This window comes from Colius striatus, unplaced genomic scaffold (genome assembly GCF_028858725.1).
Source record: "Colius striatus isolate bColStr4 unplaced genomic scaffold, bColStr4.1.hap1 scaffold_35, whole genome shotgun sequence".
NCBI lineage: Eukaryota > Metazoa > Chordata > Aves > Coliiformes > Coliidae > Colius > Colius striatus.
This window is the reverse complement of record NW_026908519.1, coordinates 1,853,027-1,871,625: the sequence shown is the minus strand read 5'-3', so window position 1 is coordinate 1,871,625 and position 18,599 is coordinate 1,853,027. Positions and strand designations below refer to the sequence as shown.

The window sequence follows — 18,599 nt, the reverse complement described above, 5'->3', positions numbered from 1 at the left end:
TCCTGATCCGCTCCCTTCCTGAGGGAAACTGCTGGTTTCTAGCAAGCCCTGCCCTGTCTTGGAGCTCTGGTTTCAGGAACCTGACCAACGCTGTGGGCTTCCACAGGAGCAGTGGCAGGCAGGCAGGCAGGCAAGCAGCACTGATGGTTTCTGCTACAGTACCTGCAGGATGGTATCAGGCCCATCCTCAGGGTACCTTCTGCTCAGAACAATGTTGAAGATGCAATTCCAGCTGCACCTGTAGGTCTTGGAAGTTCTTGTCAGGTCAATGGTGGCACCTGTGAGGAAGGGAGAGCAGATGACTGCAAGAGCCACAGATCAGGAGGCCTCGGTGCCCCGAGATCGTTGTGAGGCTGCTGAGCAGCTCCAGGCCTGTCACTCCTGTCCCTGTGGCAGGACAAGGGCTGAGGGTGCTGGGAGACAGCAGGCGCCCATGTGGGTGTCAGCAGAGCAAGGCTGAGGGCCTACTGCACCGGCAGCAAAGATGACCCAGCCAGTCCCCTTCCAACTGCCATGGAGAGGAGCAGAGTCCCTCCATCAGCACAGGAACGTGTGTGGGGGCAGCAGCAGGGGCACACACGGGCCGAGGGCAGGAGCGGGAGGCTCTCTGAGAGCCACGCTGCCACAGCCTTCCTCTTGGGCTGCAGCGAGCGTGGCAGCTCCCCCACTTTGGAGAGCAGTGCCTGGAGCACAGTCTCCTTGGGGCTTGCTGCACACAGGCACGGGGCAAGGAGATGGGGCTGCCTGTGTCCTTACCCAAGCTTTTCAGGGCCCAGTTAGACTTGATCATGTCTTCTAAACTCATCCCCAACGCTCCCTGGTCGTCTTCCTGGGAAAGCCATGAAGGAACACAGAAAAGGCCATCAGCAGGCTGCTCAGCGTGCCTGCTGGCACCCAGAGATGCAAAAGGTCGGCGTCAGCAATTGGAGGCAAGCCTTGTCCATGGAGCTGAGAGCTGCTGCTGCTGACCTGAGCCACAGAGCCTGAGAAACACTGTCTGAGGCTGTGGCTGTGAGCTGGGTTGACAAGGGTTCCCACACCCTCATGGGCACCCTCCGTGCTCTCCAGGTCAGCTGGGAGATGGGCTCAGGCCCTGCCAGCGGTGGCTGGCCCTCTGAGCGTGCCTGGCTCTCAGCCCTGCCTCAGGGGCGCAGGCAGAGCACCGGCACTACAAGGGAAAGGACGTCAGGAGTCCTGCACTGCCTGCAGCAGCTCGTTAAACTGGAGAAGGACCAGGGCAGGGCAGAAGCTCAGCCAGCAAGGCCCTGGCTGCTCCCTTGCAGGAGGTGCCCATCCCACCAGTGTCACCAACCTCTGTGCGTGCCTTTGCCTGCATCCTCCACGCTGCCAGCAGGGTCCCACAGTAAATGCCAACTGCAATTGACATCAGCAAGAGACAGTTATTTGCCTGGGGCTGCAAGCAGTCCTGCACTCACCTTGCCTCCTCCCTGTTGCCTTGGGCTGGGACAGCAGGTTAACTGGAGAGGTGGGGAACGGGAGCTGCAGAGAGAGGCCGCGTGCCTCTGCCCGGGAGCCATCAGCCCAGGCTCCAGGGGCTGCGCAGCCCTGGGCTCCAGCTGTGCTCGGGACCCCATTTCCCCTCCCTGCTTCCCTGAGCTCTGACACCAGGCTACAGGGGCCAGGGGAGGTAACTGTCCATCAGTGCCCTGCATGGCCCCTCTGGCAGTCTCCAGTTCAGGCTTGGAAATACACAGACCGTTCTGTCCCAGACACAGGCTGAGCCCTCTGGCTCGCTGCCCAGAGCAGCATTGTGCCGGAGACAGCACCAGCCTTAGCGGTCGTACAAAAGCTGGTCCCAGTCAAGGACATGCTCAGGAAGCACTTGGGCCCCAGAATTCCCACACACAAACAGGAGAGCTGCCCATCTGAGGGCTGCCATCCAGCACACACGGGCGTTTGCTCTCGCCAGCTCACCCAGAAGCACTGCAGGCACCGCCAAGAGCTTGTTTTCAAGGGCTGCCCTGAACCTCTTGCTTTCCAGGGGTGTCTTCAGCCTGAAACAGAGGGAGTCTTGTGGCCGTCAGTGAGTCGAGCCTGGAGCAAAGCCCTTCACAGGCAGATTTCCCTTTCCAGGCTGAAAAGCCAGTGTTTGGATGCCTGCTGCTGCCAGAGAGAGAGCTGGCAGAGCAGCGCCCAGGAGGAACACATCCTGTGCTCACCCTTCAGCAGTGCCAGCAGCTTTTGCCCAAGGGAAGGGCTCCAGGAGCACCTTCCAAAGGCCTTGACAGTCATGCTGGAAGCAAAGAGGTGGAGCAGACACGGAGACTGCATTTCAGCAGTCTTTCTGCTGGGGACCTTGCTCTCTGTCTGGCTGAGAATGCAGGCGTGCTCTCGCTGCCGTCACACAGCTCTCTCTAAGGGCTGTTTCTGCACAGCTGGGAAGCGCAAGAGCCTCGTCTGGCTTTGCTCTCAGGGCCCTCCCACACCTGCATGGTCTCTTGCCACAGCTGGGGTTCACCCTTTTCCTGTGCAAGTGGCTGGCTAGTGACTGTGCCAGCGTGGCCAAAGTTTGGGCCTCTGGCAGATGTGCGAGAGAGAGTGCCAAGGGGCTTTGCTCTTGGTTCTCCCTGTGAATGGCCACAGCCCCAGCAGTGCCCAAGCTGCGGTGCCCAGGGGGGAGCAGGGGGCAGCTGCCTGGGGAGGCCTCTCTGCTCTCTCCTGGACTTGTGCTGGCCCTCAGACCTTCCCTTTCTCCCCTTGTCCCCAGCAGAAGCATGCAGCACGTACCTAGCAAAGGTGTTGGAGGGTGGCGGGCGGTTCCACAGGCAGACTGCCAGTGTGCAGGCGAGGCTGAAGATCATCCCTGGGCAAAGAAACCAGAGAAAAGTCAGGCCTGTCTCTTAAGGCCTCTTCTCAGGGATGAGAGAGTGTTTTGCCTCCCTGCAGGGACACCGGCAGAAGACAAAGGCACAAAGGGCAGAGGAGCCTGCGCTTCTCCTGCCGCTGCTGCCACGGGCACAGCGCAGCTCTCCCAGCTCATCCCTAGGACCTGGCAGCAAGCAGCAGTGCTGAGCTTACCTGGAACCTCTCGGGCTCTGTGGTACCACGCCACAGGCCGCTCTGGAGCAGGGACCGAGCTGGGAGCTGATGGCAAGCTGACATCCAGCTCTACACTGATGGTCCTATGGCAGGAGAAACAAAAGAGGTGCCGCTTGCCCACTGTCTGCAGGCTGTGTGAGCCAAGGCCCTTGCCAGCAGCTGGGCTCTGGCAGCCTCCCAGGGCATGTCCCAGCTGCAGAGAGAGAGGGCAGCAAGGCTGGGCTGCTTCCAGGGCTCTCCCCTCTCCTTTCCCCATCCCTAGCTTCACAAGGCCTGCAGTGGGAGGAGAGGAACCAAGGTGGCAGCAGCCCAGCCAGCAGCCCAGCCCCATTCTCCCCTCATCCCTCCCTGCACCCCCTCGGACCTGCTCGCCTGGGCTGGCTCCGCTGCCTTTTCCTCTGGCTTCCGCGAGGGCCGTCGGCCTCTTGCCGCCGTTGCCTTTCTTCTCGGCATCTCTGGGCAGAGACAGGCTCCCTGCTCACACCCCAATCGAACCACACAATCGTTTGGGTTGGAAAAGCCCTTTGAGCTGCTGCAGTCCCAGCCCTCTCCTCACCTGCCAAGCCCAGCACTAACCCACAGCCCTCAGCACCTCAGCTCCACGGCTTTGGGATCCCTCCAGGGCTGGGCACTCCCTGGGCAGCCTGGCAGAGGGGCTGACACCCCTCTCAGGGAAGCAGACGTTCCTTTATGGCAGCGCTGGGTGCACGGCGGATCGCTCCACTCAACGTGCCCCTGTGCAATGAAACAACACTCCTCATACACATCAGAGAAACCAAGTGATGGTCTTGTACTTGGGCCTCACTGACACTGTTGGGAAGCTGTTTCTCTGCTCTGTTGTAAGGCTCTCTCCCTCAGCCACTCCCCAGGCTGGTTTTAAGGGCCTCAGCTCACAAGTGTCTGCACAACAGAGAAGTGGCCATTGGTGCTTTGAACCCTGTGCTTGCAATTCTCTCACTATTCAACTCAACATCCAACTCAGGTGTGTATAAAACAGCAAGTGAGGGTAGGAACTTGAGGTCTGTACATGAGAAATCTCTCAAGTCTGTTATCAAAGAGACTCCTGAGGAAGAGCAGTGAGGTCAAGAACACAGACACTCATGGGGGCAGGAATGAGGGTTCTGACAGGCCCCTCAGACAGCCTCCCCCTCCCATATTATGATGGGTCCATCAACAGAAAGACAGCCTGGGGCTGGGAAGGTGGAAGATCACATTGCTCACACTCGCAGCCTAGGACCAGGAGAACTCTGTTCAGATCTTCTGGCAAAACTTCCCAAAACTCCATGTCCCAAATAATCTTTAAGTCAAGGATTTGACAGATTGACAGAGCCCAGAGGCTGGTGATCAACGGCACAGAGTCGAGTTGGAGGCCTGTGGGCAGTCGAGATCCACAGGGATGGGTTCTGGGGCCAGTCTGGTTCAACATCTTCATCAACCACCTGGGTGAGGGGACAGAGGGACCCTCAGCAAGTTCCCTGCTGGCACCAAACTGGGAGCACTGGCTGATTCCCCAGAGGCTGTGCTGCCATTCAGTGGGATCTCGTCCAACTGGAGAGTTGGGCAGAGAGGAACCTGCTGAGGTTCAACAAGGACAAGGGCAGAGTCCTGCAGCTGGGAAGGAACAACCCCCTGCACCATGACAGGCTGAGGGTGACCTGCTGGAGAGCAGCTCTGCAGAGACAGACCTGGGAGTGCTGGCTGAAAATAAACTGACCATGAGCCAGCAACGTGCCCTCGTGGGCAAGAAGCCAATGGCAGCCAGGGGGCATCAAGAAGAGTGTGGGCAGCAGGTCAAGGGAGGTTTTTCTCCCCCTCTTCTCTGCCCTGGTGAGGCCTCATCTGGAGTCTTGTTTCCAGTTCTGAACTCCCCAGCTCAAGAGGGACAGAGAACTTCTGGAGAGAGTCAAGCATGGGGTCACCAAGATGATCAGGGGACTGGAGCATCTTTCATACTAGAAAATGCTGTGGGACCTGGGGCTGTTTAGTCTGGAGCAGAGGAGACTGAGGGGAGATCTTGTTAATAGATACAAATATCTAGAGGGTGGGTGTCAGGAGGTTGGGGCAGCACTTTTTTCGATGGTATCTAGCCACAGGACAAGGGGTGATGGGATGAAGCTGAAACACAAAAAAGTTCCACTCAACCATAAGAAAAATGTCTTTCAGTGTGAGGTGAGGGAGCCCTGGCCCAGGCTGCCCCGGGACGGTGTTGAGGCTCCTTCCCTGGAGCTCTTCAAGACACATGTGGGACATGTTCCTGTGTGACCTGATCTAGGTGGGACCTGCTTCTGCAGGGGGGTTGGACTGGATGATCTCTAAAGGTCCCTTCCAAACCCCCACCATTCTGTGATTGTGTGATTCTATGTGCAGAGCACTGGGCAATGGGGCATGGGAACAGTGGGATAAAGATGCAGCAGAAGCCACTTGGGTGGTTAACAGCAGAGGTTCAACTGACCGTCCTGGTCCTGCCCAAACAAAACCCCTGCACACTGTGGGAGGAGAAGAGGTCCCTGGAGTGCACCCAGGGCAGTGGCTGGGGAAGGCAGGATGGGCTGCACCTTGTAGGAAGGGCTCCTGGAGCCTTGCTTCAGGATGGGTTTCCCACGCACTCACAGCCTCCTTCAGGCATCCACCCGCTCCAGCGTGGGCTCCTCCATGGGCTGGGAGTGGCTCTCTGCTCCACCAGGCACCTCTCTGGGCTGCAGGGACACAGCTGCCTGAGGTGAAGCACAGAGAGATGCAAAGTACTGACAAGAAACACCAAGCATGAAACCTCCTTTGTTTTTTCATGCCAAAGAGATTTGCATTCTCATGTAGGCACTTGGAGTGGAAGCAGGTGCACAGATGAGCTGCAAAGCTGTGCACAAGCAGAAAAAGGGCTGCAGGCAGCTGGCTGCTGATGGGAGCTGGAGACAGAGTCCTCCTTGGGAAGAGGCAAGAACTCAACTCTGGTTGAGTCAGAGAGACACTCTTTGACTTGTGTGAGCTGCTGCTGCCGCCAGCTGCCGGAGGCAGCACGGCCACGTTCTCCCCAGGCCCCCGGAGCACAGTCTGTGCTGCAGTTTGTTGCGGGAGGGGTGTCCCATCCCTGCTTGTGCCTCCCTCCCCTGCTGGCCCCCTGCGTGGTGCCCCATGCAGAATGGCCCCCGCCCCAGCGCCCGCAGGCAGCGGCTCTGTGACATCAGCCCCGGGGCCGAGGTGCCGCGGGCAGCGCCAGCACTGCGGGCATTGCATGGGCCGCAGCGCTGCTGGGCACGAGCCCTCCCTCGGCTCTGGCAGCTGCCGCGTGTTGCCGCAGCAATGAAGCTTGTGCTGGTGTTTGTCGTGCTGGCCCTGTGCTGCTGGCCTGCGAGCGTGGCAGGGGACAGCTGTTGGTAAGTGGCTGTGGGAGGGAGCTGGGGCAGCCCTTCCCTGCAGGGTGTGCCGGTGCCACGAGCTGGGAGCCGGGCTGCCGGCACCACTCGTCTGCGGGGCGAAGGCAGAGGCCGGGGCCAAGGGTTCCCCAGCGGCCCCGCTGCCCGTGCGGCGCTTGCTGCGGAGGGCAGACGGCTGCCCTGCAGCCCCAGCAGCAGCCAGCCCTGGAGCAGGACACTCCTGACTTGCTCTTTGCAGGGGGAGCTGCGGCACCCGGCCCCTGGCTGAGCAGCCGTGGCGCGTGGTGGGTGGCGTGAATGCCCCTGTGGGGGCCTGGCCCTGGACCGTCAGCATCCAGAATCCCTGGGGAGCGGGCACCGGGCATTTCTGTGGAGGGAGCCTCATCCATTCCCAGTGGGTCCTGACCGCAGGACACTGCGTCGACTTCTACCGGTGAGTAGGAGCAGGGCAGGGCCGTCCCCCCGGCACTGGCAGGGGCCCTGTCTGCGGCCCGGCCTGCCGCTGGCGTGCCAGGGATGGCGTGTGCCGGGCACGGGCCAGGCTGGTGCCGCCGCTTCCTGGCAGCCTGGGGCCGGCGCTGCCTGGAGCCCAGGGCACGCCGGGGCAGCCGTGCCCTCCGCAGCGCGGCTCGCCTCTCTCCCTCGGCCAGCAGCAGGCAGGGCACCGCTGGGCTGGGCCGGGCTGCAGCGCACGGCTCCGCTCCCTCTGAGCCCTCTGCTCCCCATCTGCCTTCCAGGAGACTGCCGTGGTTTCGGGTGGTGGTCGGGGCCAACCAGCTGACTCTGACGGGCCCCGAGGTGCAGGTGCGATACACCACGCGGGCGCTGCTCCACCAGAGCTACTTCAACGTCACCGACTACGACATTGCCCTGCTGGAGCTGGACCGGCCCGTGGAGTGCAACCAGTACGTGCAGGTGGCCTGTGTGCCTCACCCCGCCGACGTGCTGGTGTCCCAGCTGAGAGACTGCTACATCGCTGGCTGGGGCCACACCACCGCACGAAGTGAGTTCCCCCGGGGAAAGCGCTGCTGTGCCCAGGGCAAGCCTGGCACGCTGGGGAGACGGCTCAGGCTGGCGCGGAGCCCAGGCGGGAGCCAGAGTCAGGCTGCGGGGACGGGCGGCTGCAGACGGGCCTGAGCTCCCTCAGGCTGCCACGGTGCTCAGGGCTCTGGGACACCTTTCTCGTGAGGAGAGCACCTGGAGCTCTCTGACCTTTGAGAGGAAACCTTCTCAATGCTGAGAGATAGCTCAAGGGCTGGGGTTTAGAGGCTGGGGCCAGGTTGTTTTGGCTGGGGGCCAGTGACAGGACGAGGGGTAAGGGGCAGACGCTGGAAGACGGGAAGTTCCCCTGGAAGAGGTGGAAAAATGTCTCTGCAGTGAGGATGCTGGAGGCCTGCACAGGCTGCCCAGGGAGGCTGTGGAGGCTCCTTCCCTGCTGGTTTCCAAACCCAGCTGGACACGTTCCCCTGCCTCCTGCTTGAGAACCAGCTTGAGCAGGGGCTTGGGCTGGATGAGCTCTCGAGGGCCCTTCCCACCCCCAGCCTTCTGGGACGCTGTGATTCTCAGCCACGGCCCCAAGGCAGCCCCACGGGAAAGATGGGTCCGGTGTCTCTTTGGCAAGGTGCAAAGCCAAGGCCCAGGGAAGGGCTCTGGCAGCCAGGGGAGGGGAAGTGTCCCACAGCTGCTGGGGGCTAATTCCTTGCTGTGCTCGCAGCCCACGGATCCGACGTGCTGCAGGAGGCCAAGGTGCGCCTCATCGATGCCAGGCTGTGTAACAGCAGCCAGTATAACAATGGGTCCATCCACAGCTACAACCTGTGTGCCGGCTACGCGCAGGGCGGCATCGACGCCTGCCAGGTAGGAGCAGCCGCGAGTCAGGCGCGGCAGCAGCCGCAGCCCTGTCCCACCTGGGGCTGCTGGGGCTCCCCAACACCCCCCTGAGCCTCTGTCCTGTGCTGCAGGGTGACAGCGGGGGCCCGCTGGTCTGCAGAGCTGCGGGCGCCAACTTCTTCTGGCTCGTGGGCGTGACCAGCTGGGGGAAAGGCTGTGGCAGAGCGCACAGGCCTGGGGTCTACACCTCCACCCAGCACTTCTACTACTGGATGCTGGAACAGATGCGCTCAGCAGGAAGGGCTGCTGCTCTCACCCGGGCGTGGAGACGTTTTCCCAGCGCCTCATGGCCCTTTCACCGGCCAACACAGGCACCAACCGCGGCACCAAACCCAGCGTGGAACTGGAATCCAACCAGCTCAGGACCCTTTACCTGGGAAACATTTGCCCCAACCGCGGCACCAACACAGGCACCAAACCCGGCGTGGAACTGGAATCCAACCAGCTCAGGACCCTTTACATGGGCAACATTCGCCCCAACTGCAGCACCAACACAGGCACCGGCCCTGACACAAACCCCAGCACCAGCACCAGTAGGCCAGGTTGGGTCCTGCCCATTTCCCCTCCAGAAGCTCAGGGATTTCTTTAGGCGGGTCCAGGAGCTCCTGCAGGCCATGAAGGGACAAGCGGCTTGAGCAGCAGGACGCTGCTGGAGGTGCAGGCCTGGGCTCTGCCCCTCTGCTGCAGGTCTTTAGCAGTAGCCATTAGGTTGGAGGAAGTAGAAGCTGTAGTTGCAGTGTGTCTGGTATCTTGCCCTGGGTTCAGCCAGGATCGAGTTCAGTCTCCCTTTGTGGTGTTCTATTAAACTGTCCTTGTCTCAACCCGTGTTCTCCTTTTGCTGCCACCACCACACATTGCTCAGCTCTCACAACGCCGCCAGACCAGGACCAGCAAGAGGAGGTCACACAGGAACTCCTCCGGGTGGGTTTGAATGTCTCCACAGTCCATCTGGGCAGCCCCTTGCAGGGCTCCCTCACCTCAACAGGGAAGAAGTTTTGCCTTGTGTTCCTTTGGAACCTCTTCTGTTCCAGCTTGTGCCCGTTGCCCCTTGTCCTGTCATTGGCCATCCCTGGGCACAGCCTGGCTCCAGCCTCCTCACACCCACCCTTGATGGATTTGTAAACACGAATGAAGTCACTCCTCAACCTCCTCCAAGCCCCAGCTCCCTCAGCCTTTCATCACAAGGGAGATGCTCAGCTCCATCATCTGTCTGGCCCTACACTGAGCTCTCTCCAGCAGCTCCCTGTCTGTCTGCAACTGAAGAGCCCAGAACTGGACACAGTATTCCAGATGTGGTCTCACGAGGGCAGAGGAGAGGGGGAGAAGAACCTCTCTCCACCTACTGCCCACAGCCCTTCTAATCCACGCCAGGATGCCTTTGGCCTTCTTGGCCACCATGGCCCATTGCTGGCTCATGCTCACCCTGCTGCCCAACAGCATCCCCACATCCCTTTCCCCTACACTTCTCTCTGAGTTCGTTCCCCAGCCTGGTGTCTGGGTAGTAGGATGTGCTGCACCAGCCCTGGTACCCACCCACCCTCTCCTGGCCAATAGCCACAGCCTACTGCTGCCTGGGGAGGAGCTCAGTCTCTGCCTTGAGCTTTGGTCAAGAACCCTGAGGGGCCTTGGCCAGAATAAGTCTTGAGAGGGTAAAAGCTCTCGAGCCCCTGAAGCACCTGGCTAGGGCACTGCAGTGCTCAGCAGAGAGCAGGGCAGCAGCCTCAGAGGGGGCACAAAAGCAAGCGAGTCCCTGCCACGTCCCCCCAGGGCCAGATGCAGCCAGAAGCACCCAGCACACACTTACATAGACAGCCACGTCTCTGGGAGCACTGCTGACAGCCACGGACAAGGAGCCTTCCTCAGGGACGTGCTGCAGAGCCACGGCACTCAGCTGGACTCGTGCTGGCAGCCTGATGACAAGCTGGCCAGAATGCCCTGGGAAACACCAGCGCCTGCCCCGGGAGACATCCGTCTGCAAAGCAGCACAGGACAGCACTGAGACAGAAGCGAGTGCTGGGGCCAGCGCCGCTGCTCCTCTGGCCTGGAGCACAGGCGCCGTGTGCCTGGGGCTCTGCTCCAGCTGCAGGAGGAGGCACTGCCATGGCCTTGTGTGGAGCTGCTTTTTGCTTGGCAACAGGGGAAGGGAACTGCAGCGCTGTCCTTGTAAGCAGAGCAGCCCCACAGGAGAGGCAGAGAGGAGCTGCAGCATTTGGAGCAAATGAGCATCGGAGCAGCCAGTGCAGGGCTGCCCTGTGTGTGAGGGACCCCAGGGGCTTGCAGGGAGGACGGGTGCAGAGCCCACCTGCCCTGAGGAGGGACAAAGGGCAGAAGCTATGGTGAACAGACTGACTGAAACCCCCACTCACTGGCCCCCAACCCCCCCAAGCCATTTGGGGTGTGGAGGGGGTAAAGACACTGGGATCAGGGCTCTGAACCAGGGAAGAGGAGGGGAGGTGTGGCAAAAAGGTGTTCTTAAAAGGGCTGGTTGGACTCTTCATTGTTGTATTAATCTGAGTTGTTTTATTTTGGCTATGTTTTGGGTTTTGAGGTTATGTTTCAGTTGATGTTGCATTACATTATTTTCTGTTTCCTTCCCCAAGCCCAGTAGCCTGCTCTGTTTTGTCCTGAACCTTAAGTTGCAATTAAGCTCTCCCTGCCCTTTGGCAGTTCTCAGCCTCTTCAGCACTTGAGGCTAATGGTGGTCTTCTGTTCCCTGATGGGCCTAAACCAGGACAGTGACCCACAGTGCTCCCCCTCCCCTGGGATGGCCTCTGCAATCATTCCTGGCAATACTTTAGAACTTCAGCTTCTACTAAAGGCACAGCACTGCTCACACTGTCAGCAAAAGTCTAACACTGAGCAGGGCTGCAGGGAGGAGGCAGCTGGGGTGCAAGAAACCCACTCCACAGTGGCTCCCTGGGACAGCAGCACGGAGGCTGGGACAGAGTGGAGACTGCGTGGGCAGCCCTGTGAGCTCTTGCAGAAGAAGGGAGCTGCAGGGTACTGTGGAACTCACAAGCTGCATGTTTGTGATGCCAGGAAAGTGCCAATCAGGACTCAGTAGCCAATGTGACTGTCAAGCAGGGATTCTTTCTGGCAGCGCTGGGCACACAGGGGATGGCTCCACCAAGTGTGTGCCCTGCTTAGAGCAAAACTTTCCACATGTCCCAGACTAGATCTGCATGTTCATTGCACCTTTTCATGAGTTCCCCCCATTGTCCTGCCTCAGCCCGCCCAGGTCACAGCTCCCTCACGCCGCCTTCGCTGAGTCACAGGGGCCTCTGAGGATGAAGATCTGAGTCTTCCTCACAGTGTATTTCTCACCTTTGGCTTCCTGGTGTTTGTCCAAACCACAGAACAGGCTTGAGCGGGTGCTGATTCATTTGTCTCACTCTGATGGGTCCAAGATAAGTTCTGCTCTTGCCAGATCACAACAGGAGTGAGATGTGCTGCAGTGACAGCTTCTTGTGACTCTAAGAGATCAGCCATGTCCTGAAGCTTGTACTGCCACAAGGGTAACAAGTTCCTAAATGGCAATATTTCAAATGGTTACAGATGTGTGCTTGCAGTTTTCTGGCCAAATGCTGCTTCTGTAACATCTGCAATTCATTGGACACCCTGGGCCAAGAGTCTGTCACTTTTCTAGCAAGCGCTGGGCTTTGGGTGCACCTTGCTCATCAGACTCTCATTATCATGGGGCTGTTTAGTCTGCAAAAGAGGAGACTGAGGGGGGATCTGATGAATCGTGACAAATATCTCAATGCTGGGTGTCAGGAGGCTGGGGCAGCACTTTGTTTTGTCTAGCAACAGGACAAGGGGTGATGGGATGAAGCTGGAACACAACAAGTTCCACTTAAATAGAAGCAAAGACTCTTTCAGTGTGAGGGGAGGGAGCCCTGGCCCAGGCTGCCCAGGGAGGCTGTGGAGGCTCCTTCCTTGCAGGTCTTCAAGACCCGTCTGGGCATGTTCCTGTGTGACCTGCCCTAGGTTGACCTGCTCTGGAAGGGGCGTCACACTGGATGATCTCTAAAGGTCCCTTCCAACCCCCACCATCCTGTGATTCTATGATTTTAATACCCAAACACAGCTCCATCCCAAAGCCCACCCACCTCCAAGCTGCCACCAGTCCTCACTGAGCGTGTGCTCTGCATTCTCCTTACCCCACACCTTTAAAAGCAAAGTGAGAGCATTACACAGCAATCCAGATGAAGGTCTGTGTGACCAGAGTCACTCCAGCCCCACCTCAAAGGGAAAGAAAGACTATAAAATGGCTTAAGAAAGGGGCTGTTGGGGAAGGCACCATCGTGAATCAGTCAGGGAAGGTTCCATCTCAGGCTGCCTCTGACTCCTGGGAGCAGCCAACGGCTGCAGCTCCCTCCCCCCACAGGGACACCTCTGGCTCAGAGCTGGTTGTGCCGAGGGCTGGTTGGGGAAGCTCAGAAATCCTTCTGCACAGTCGCTTCTCTCATCTCCTGCTGCACCATTCGCAGCCTCAGCTTCTGCCTGTGCTTTGGCACACGCTGTGTCCACCCCAGCAGCCCACCAGCACCTGGGGAACCTGTTGCTGCCAGCAACTGCACCGTGGCTTCAGCTGGGTGTCAGAGTCTCAACGCAGCTGGGGAAGGGTCACGAGAACCGCTGTGATGAGGAGAGGCTCAGGGAGCTGGGGATGCTGAGCCCAGAGGAGAGGAGGCTGAGAGGACACAGGATCACTCTCTACAGCTGCCTGAAGGGGGTTGTAGTGACCTGGGGGTCGAGCTCTTCTCATTTTTAGCTTGCAAAGTGGTACCTTTTGGAAGAAATCCTCATTTTCACCATCCAAAGTGAGAGTTTTCTCCTCCAAACCCTCATTTGGGGCCCATACCCTCCTTTTTAGCTTCCATTGCCTTCTTTGGAGGCCTAAGCCTCCATCTTAAGCTTTCAAACCTCACTTGGTGACCCAAACCCTAATTTTTGCTCCCAAAGCCCGATTTTCAGCTTCCAAACCTTGGGTTTAGATTTAAAATCGTCCTCTTCTACATCCAAACCATCATCTTTACTTTCCAAAGTCTCATTTTTGTGTTCAAACCCCCATTTTATGCTTCCTAACCCTCATGTCTTAGCTTCCAAACACTCAATTTTAGCTTCCAAATGCTCGTTTTGTGGCCCAGATGCTCATTTTTAGCTTCCAAAGCCTCTTTTTTGCCTTTTTCAACCTTATTGCCTGGATCCCAGCCCTCAAGATTTTGATTCCAAAGTCTCACTTTGTGGCCCAAGTTCTTATTTTGGGTTTAAACTGTTCCTTTTCAGCTTTCAATCCCTCATTCTCGGGTCTCAATCTCAGTTTTTAGCATACAAGGCCTCGTTTTTAGCTTTCCAAAGCATCCTATTGGGTAGATTTAGACCCAAACCCAGGTGTTATACACCTAAAAGAAGGATTTAGACCCTAAAAACTAGGCTTTAGGCCCAAAAAGTCAGGATTAAGACCCTTAAACCGGGAGCTTAGACCTAAAAAAGATGATTTAGACCCTAAAAGCTTGGGGTTAGACCCAAAAATGGGTCTACAACTGGGGGTTTAGATCCCAAAAACAAGGCTTTAGACCCTAAAAGCTAGACTTTAGATCAAAAAAATGAGGGTTTAGACCCCAAAACTAGGGTTTTAGCAATAAAAAAGAGGGTCTAGACCCTAAAACTAGGAGTTTAGACACCAAAAATGCATATTTAGATCCTGAAACCAGGGATTTAGTCCTAAAAATACAGATACAGACCCTAAAACTGGGAGTTTAGACCCGGAAAACAAGGATTTACACCCTAATAACAGGGTTTAGTCCTAAAAACAAGGATCTAGACCCTAATACTGGGACTTTACACATCAAAAAAGGGGATTTAGACCCTAAAACCATGGGTTTAGACTAAAAAACGGGGATTGAGACCCTAAAAGAGGGGTTTTAGACCGAAAATAAGGATTTAGACCTTAAAAACAAGACTTTAGGCCCAAAAAATGAGGATTTAGACCCTAAAACTGTGGGTTTAGACCCAAAAAATGAGGATTTAGATCCTAAATGTTTGGGGTTAGACCCAAAAATGGGTATACGACTGGGGGTTTTTCAGGTTCAAAAAGACCTGCTCCTTTTTAGCTTCCAAACCCTCATGCTAGGGCCCAGGTTTCTTTTTTTGTCTTCCAAAGCCTTGTATCTAGGTCCAAACTTCTGTTTTTAGCATTGAAAGCCTCGTTTTTAGCTTTCCAAAGCATCCCATTGGGTCAAACCCCCTCCTTTTGAGCTGCCAAGGCCTCCCCTTGGAGGGCACAAGCAGGAGCTGGGCAGATGCTGCCCTTGTGTGTCTCTGTGCCCGTGCGGCCGCTGCGTGCCGCGTCCCCTCACACCCCAGGCTGCGCATGGGCAGTGCCTGGGGGTACCCAGGGAGGGCCTTGGGTGGCCGCCCCTGTGTCAGCGTGTGCCCGGCACCCCGTGTCCCGTCCCTGCCCACCACACAGCACACACCGGCCCCAGCCTCTCGCCCCCCGCCCTGCAGGGAGCCCTCAGCGCTGAGAAGGGCCCCTGAGCTCAGCCTTCTCCTCTGCAGGGCCACAGCAGCTCTGGCTGGGATCTCTGTGCTGTGTCAGTGCCCCACAGAGAGCACAGACACACTGAGGCACAGACAGTGCTGCTGGGCGGGGAAACGAGCCCTCAGTGCCCTTGGCTGGCCGTGGGGGTCTGAGAGCTTGAGCAAGGGCGAGACACGGAGTGGTGTGAGGGGGATCCCTCTGCTCTCAGCAGGGGCTGGGGCTGTGCAGGCTCACAGGGGACGGCCACAAAGGGGCAGGAACAGGGCGCTGGGCACCAGGCAGGGGCACAGCCCGGCTGCCCTGGCTCTGCTCTCACCCACAGCCCGTCCTCTGGCCTCACAGCCCTCGCTCAGTTCTCCCTGAGGGCAGCAGAAATGCTGAGGGCTCCTGTGCAAATCCATCCCTGCACAGACACTGCTCTCTCCTGCTACACTCAGGGCAACTGAACCCCCCTCAACATCCCATTTCTGCTCTGTTGCCAGTTCCTCTCAGAGATGCAGTGAGAGAACAGAGCAGGGCAGGAGCAAGTCCTCAGCTGTTTGGTCTCTGCTGCAAAAGTACCACAAAGACAAAGCCTGGACTACACTCCTTCCTTGAACCATCAGCAGAGGAAGACAGCTTCAGACAGTCGGTGCACCCCTGCTATTACATCTGGGCACCAGAGACAGGACTCCAGTTTGGCAGCAAGAAACAGCTGCATTAGCTTATGGCAAGATCCTCCCCAGAAATGTGACACAGAGATGCCAGGACACACGGCAGGCTACAGGAATGGCAGCCTTGGTGGTGACCTGCTGATCTGTGCTGATCCACCTGCTCATACACAGAGAGAAAGGGAACTGTCCTCAAGAAATAAAACCCCATCTGCCTGAGATCAATGCTGTAACCATGGCTCACAGAAATGCCACCATGAAGTACTCGGGTCACTGGGCCAGTTCAAGGAACGCAGCATTTGCTATGGCACACCACACTGGGGAGGGGGCTCAGGATGAGGAGGGAACCCCAAAACACCCCAAAAGTCTTCAACACCCCCCAAGACTCTTCAAGGACTCAAAACAACCCAAAAGGCCTAAAAATGCCACAACTCCCCTCTCCAAAGGCTCCCACATCCTCCCAGTTTATCCCTCAGTAGCCTCCTCTCAGTAGCTCCCAGAAGTCCCAAATCCCTCCCCAGGAACCCCCAGTTCACCCCTAGAGGTCCCCAGTAGCTCCCAGTGACTCCCAGTTCTCCTCACTGCAGCCCCTTGTGCCTCAATGAGCCGCCCAGTAATACCCAGTAGCTCCCAGTTCACACCCAGTAACTCCCAGTACTTCCCAGTGCCTCCCAGTAGCCACACAGTTCACCCCTCAGAAGTCCCAAACAGCTCCTCACCAACTGCTCCAGCGTGGCTCCTTCCCACGGGCTGCAGCTCCTCACCGACTGCTCCAGCCTGGGGCCTGCCATGGGGGCAGCTCCTCACACCCTGCCCCAGCGGGGGTCACCCACCGCCACAACAGTCCCACGGGGACACACTGCTCCAGCCCGGGGCCCTCCCAGGCTCACAAGCGCTGACACAAACCTGCTCTGCACGGCCACCTCCCCACAGGCTCCCAGCTGCTGCCAGGAGCTCGCTCCACGATGAGCTTCCAGCACAGCCACAGCCTCCTGCAGCCCACGCCAGCGGGGCACGAGCAAGGGCTCCGCGCGGGGCACGCTGGGAACCCGAGGCCCCGCCCCCTCCGCCGCACGCCGCCTCCTGCCGGGCGCCGCCGCACAACTACAACTCCCGGCACGCACCGCGGCTCCCGCCCGCGGCTTTGGGCGGCAGCGACGCGCTGGGGAAGATGGGAAATGGAGGCTGCGGGGCGCCAACGAGCCTCCGCACCTCCCGCTTTTAGGGTCTTTATCCCAGTTTTGCAGATTAAACCCCTGGTTTTAGGGTCTAAATCCTTGTATTTGGGGTCTAAACACCCAGCGTTAGGGTCTAAGTCCTGGTTTTCAGTCTAAACTCCCTGTTTTAGGGTCTAAATCTCCTTTTTTTGGGTCTAAACCCACAGTTTTAGGGTCTAAATCTTCATTTTTTGGGCCTAAAGCCTTGTTTTTAGGGTCTGAATCCTTTTTTTGAGGTCTATACCACCTGGTTTTGGGTCTAAATCCTCATTTTTGCTGTCTAAACTCCTGGTTTTAGGGTCTGGATCCTCGTTTTTACAACTATACCCCTGGTTTTAGGGTCTAAATCCTTATTTTGGGCATCTAAACAACCAGTTTTAGTGTCTAAATCCTCTTTTTCAGTATAAATCCTACTGTTTAAGGGTCTAAAGCCTTATTTTAATGCCAAAACTCCTAGTTTTAGGGACTAAATTCTCTGTTTTGGTCAAACCCCCCTGTTTTAAGGTCTATCTATACCACCTAAATCCCTAGTTTCAGGGTCTAAATCCTTCTATTTGGGGATCTAAACCCACTGTTTTAGGGTCTAAACCCTCATTTTTGGGGTCTAAAGTCTAGATTTTAGGGTCTAAAGCCTTGTTTTAGGATCTAAACCCCCAGTTGTATACCCATTTTTGGATCTAACCCCAAACTTTTAGGATCTAAAGCCTCGTTTTTTGGGTCTAAACCCACAGTTTTAGGGTCTAAATCCTCATTTTTTGGGCCTAAAGTCTTGTTTTTAAGGGGTAAATCCTTGTTTTCGGTCTAGTCCCCCTCTTTTATGCTCTCAATCTCCATTTTTTAGTCTAAACTGACACTTTTAGGGTCTAAATCCTCTTTTTTGGTGCCCGTGCAGAGCAGGTTTGTGTCAGCACTTGTGAGCCTGTGAGCTTGGAAGACATGAAAAGGAGAGACAAACTTAAAATATCCAGAAGTCTGTTGTAATGTGGCAGATAAAGCTCTTGGCAGCTTCTAAGTTCAAGATCCTGGCATCCTTAGGGTGTTCAGGATCAGAACCAGTGCAAAAGCTTTTGAGATTCCTTGGCCCAACATGTAGACTAATTCACCTCTTAAAAGCATTCCAGTGTCAGTCAGGTTGTTCAAGGTGGGGAGAGCACATCATACACCTTTCCCCACTAAGTATGTGGAGGAGAATACAGTTATTTGCTTTATTGCTTTAGTTTTCCTGAGTATTTCTGTGTCTTAGTACATCTACTGCAATACAACAGCATTTTGAAGAGAGAGCTTAAGGAACCAATTTCACAATCAGCATCTTTATTGACACAAAATGGCAATATTTACAATCCTTAATCAAATTCTGACATGACAGCTTTCTGCAAGTTCAAGTCATTTTGTTGCAGGCTTTGACTAGTTGTATAGACTTGGGTTTTACTTTTTATGATGTCTGAAAGACTTTCATTTTTGTCTAAATATCATCATGGTTATTTCTCTGCTAGATTTAGTTTAACTGTAGAGTAACTTCTATAGCCAAGCTGCTCAGAAAGTTACTTTGCTTTCCTGTGTAATAGTCCATTATAATGATGATGACATCTAGATTTCAAGTTAAAATCTAAACTACTTTGCTAACTCCTGAAAAATCTCTTCTTCTGGACACTGCATAAAGACAACATCATGTTTTAGATAAGATGAGCTGGTTTACATTCCACTCTCAATAGCATTTCAAGTGCTGTTAAATTTTACCAACATCAGGACATTTTTAATTGTGCTTCTACTTGTGGTGGTTTAGCCTGATGTCCACCCAGTCATTAAATCACTCCCCCTCCTAAACTGGAGAGAGAGAGAAATATAACAAAGCACTTGTGAGTTA

The 18,599-nt window shown here is 56.3% G+C and overlaps 1 long non-coding RNA gene across 1 annotated transcript; it reads right to left on the bottom strand.

Moving 5' to 3' along the window:
- Positions 1-754: 754 nt before the first annotated feature.
- Positions 755-2,009, bottom strand: LOC133629238 (uncharacterized). The gene is made up of 3 exons (XR_009820989.1): positions 1,936-2,009; positions 1,313-1,374; positions 755-829 (listed from the first exon to the last, which is right to left on the bottom strand). It is a non-coding gene; the product is annotated as an uncharacterized LOC133629238 (long non-coding RNA).
- Positions 2,010-18,599: the final 16,590 nt, after the last annotated feature.